Raw genomic sequence first — 3406 nt, 5'->3', positions numbered from 1 at the left:
TGGCCCTTAGGCAGCAAGGAATGATCTCTGCAAATCTCCCAGAGGTCTGCAATGAAGAGGCCAGGTGTCAATTGGTCAGTCAGGGCTCCCCTTGCAAGGGCAGAAGAGGAATCGACTCCTCTCCTCTACCTTTAGAAATCCATTTCTGCAATAAGTTGAACTGTGTCCTGAACTTCATTGACAAACCCAAGGAAAACTAAGGAGATTACGCTGACACTAAAAACCACATATCGTTTAGGTGTCCAACATTATAAATACAAGGCGGGTAGCATGGAAGTAACTCCCTGTAAGTAAGTAACTCCCCATGTAAGTAACAGGTGGAAGTGCCCTGAAGGGAGATTTAACCTCATGGACAGCCCGTGCTGGAGCAGGCTCCTGGGAGGAACTGCGGCCTGTGGAGAGGAGCCCACACAGAAGCAGGTTTTCTGGCAAGACCTGTGACCCCCCTGGAGGACCCGTGCTGGAGCAAGTCTGTTCCTGAAGGACTGCACCCCGGGGGAAAGGACCCATGCTGGAGCAGTTTGTGAAGAACTGCAGCTCATGGGAGGGACCCATGCCGGAGAGGTTCATGAAGGACTGGATCCCGCAGGAAGGACCCCACCCTGGAGCAGGGGAAGAGTGTGAGGAGGAAGGAGCAGCAGAGACAAAGCATTATCAGCTGACTGCAGCCTGCATTCACCATCCCCCTGTGCTGCTTGGGGGAAGGAGGGAAAGAAGTCAGGAGTGAGGCTGAGCCTGGGAAGAAGGGAGGGGTGGGCGTAAGGGGGTTTGAGATTTATCCTTAGTTCTCATTATTCTGTTCTGTTTAATTGGCAATCAATTCATTTCAGTTCTCCGCGTTGAGTCTATTTTGCCCATGACAGTAACTAGGGAGTGATCTCCTTGTCCTTATCTCAACTCATGAGCATTTTGTCGTATTTTCTGCCTTGTCCTGGTGAGGAGGGGGAGTGACAGAGCGGCTTGGTGGGCACCTGGCGGACAGCCAAGGTCAGCCCACCACACACCCTTGCTGGCTCTTCTAATCCTCAGTGACAAAGCTAATCCTACCCATTGTCCGTCCCATACGGGAGCTCCTGACATCTGACCTGCTCCTTCGCAAAGGAGGCATCTTCCCCTCCTCATCCGCCCTGCTACTCTTTCTGGAAGAGCCTGTCTCCCTCCATTGCAGCACCCCAGGTGAGCAAGCTGTCCCACCACATCTAATTTAATCCACAAAACTCACAGGGCTATGAGGGTCCAGTTTCTCCTATCTGTTCCCCTGCTCCTCCTGCCTGTGCACATTTGGGCTGTGGCACCGACTTGTCCCAGGAAAACATGGGAGCAAGGGCCCAAGACCCAACGTATGGAAAGGCTGTGCTTCAGGGCACAGACGTGCTGGAGTGTTGATAGATGGCAAGGTAAGGAGGAGATGAGATGCCCACAAAGAGAGCAAACCCTGATGTCTCCAAGGGCAGAGGAGCAGGGCTGGGCAATGACACCTGGCCCAGAGAGGGCTTTGGTGTTTCTGCATGAACTCTGCAGAGCTGTGGGGCTTGCAAGACAAACTGCAGGGAGGACAGGGGGCTTCAGAGAAAGTCTCTGGGGGTAACAGACTTTGATCCAGCCACTCTGTGAACATTGTTGTCATCTTCCCTCTTCATAGCATCAGGCAGGTGAATCTCAGAGACTGAGAGAAAGAATGGCCAAGGGCTGAGAGCACAGGGAGAGGGGAGGGCATCCTGGTGTGATCTGCCTCCCAGTCCTGCAGTGCCCCTGGGTGTAGATGGGACAGACCTCGCATCTGTGCTGTGGTGCTGGTGTTCAGGTGGCACACAGGCACCAGATCCACCTGGGGGGCCCTGGGCTGTCTGCCCCACAGCAGCTCCAAGAGGGCACAGCTTTTCTGGAGGTCCTGTGCTGTGTTTGCCTGCTGAGTGCAGTTGTGTTTGGCACCCCAGGCACCGGGCATGGCACTCGAGCCTTTTTTTTTAATGCCATTAAAATGAGAGCCCTGATGTATTCAGTGCAGGGATGTGGATGCGACTTAGCTTTGCAGTGACTGGAGCTCCAGGGAGTACAGTGGATAGAAGAGACCTGGGTCTCTGTCTGGGGCAGTCCTCCATTTGGTTACCTCAATAGCTCTGCATGCTCCAGGGAAATACTTGACAAAGGCACGGAGGTGGCTGGTGTCACCGTGGGTGGCAAAGGATATCCCCGTTCCTGCTCTGGCCCTCAGCTGATGCTCAGAAGAATGTGGGTGTTCTCAGAGATTTTCCATCAGAGCTTGCAAACACTTGCCCACGTCTTGGACCACCCCTGGCACCTCAGTCATCACCAAGTGTCTGAGTGTGAGCGCCTGAGTCCCCACTGAATGAAGCCAAGGGGCTCAGAGCAAGAGCTCACATGCAGGCCACTCTTTTATGCCCTCCTGAACTGAACCAGAGGATTCCCTTTGGCGTGTGGGGTGCATGGGGGGAGCTGGATGCCACTTCAGCCCAAGGGTTTCCAGCTTGGGATGAGATGCCTGTGTTGCCTCAGCTGAATCCCTGCCTGGCACAGGGGAAGCCAACCCCTCCCTTTCCCTGTCTGTGTGTCTTTTTGCTATGGTACAGGAATGGGGGTGTCCAGAGGGGAACATTTACACCTCTTGCAGTCAGCCACACTCTGCTAGGACAAGCCATGCTGCTGGAATCAGTCTCTCTCCACGGTTTCATGAGGGATTGTCCATGATTACTTGAGTTGACTTCAAAACACATTCCCCTGGAAGGACCAAGCTGCCTTGCAGGAGCTGTCAGCCCTTGGAGCCCCAGGGACATCTCAAAGGAGTCCGGAGGCGGCAGAGAAAGTGGTGCCTTGGGCTGGGCCTCTGCTGCTGAGCTGGGCTGGGCGCCTGGGATGGAGGGAGCTGATGGCAAGTCGGCAGCACTGCAGAGAGACAGCTCTGCCCAGGAGCAGCTCCTCTGCAAAGGGCAGCAGGGCTGAGGGCACTGCCTGCAGGCATCGATGGGAGAGGAGCGAGGCAGAGAGAGACAGCAATCTGGAGGGGAAGGAGAGCTGAGAGCTCACTATGGGAGAAATCTTCACAGCCCTAACTACAGGAAGTCTCTGGGTGTAAGGCAGTGCAGCTGCGGTTCCTGGAAAGATCTCCTAAAGCTGGCACATGCCACAGCTTATGGAATCTGTCAGGAGGACCCTTAGAGTTTCTCTAGTGTAGAGGAGAAGGACATGCTCCAGAACAAGGATTCCCCACTGCACCCTCAGAGGACTGGCTGTGATGGCTGCCTTCTCCCAGGGATGGCTGCAGGGTGTGAAGGTGGGTGTGCAGCCAGGGGTGCCCAGGGCTGTCCTTCCGAGCAGGGTCCCTGCACTGCAGGGGGCTGTGTGCTGGGGCAGGGACAATGCCACCTGCCAGGGTCAGCACTCAGCC

The sequence above is a fragment of the Platalea leucorodia genome (genome assembly GCF_965183815.1).
Source record: "Platalea leucorodia genome assembly, contig: HAP1_HAP1_SCAFFOLD_136, whole genome shotgun sequence".
In the NCBI taxonomy this organism is placed as follows: Eukaryota; Metazoa; Chordata; class Aves; order Pelecaniformes; family Threskiornithidae; genus Platalea; species Platalea leucorodia.
Note: the sequence above shows the minus strand (reverse complement) of the source record.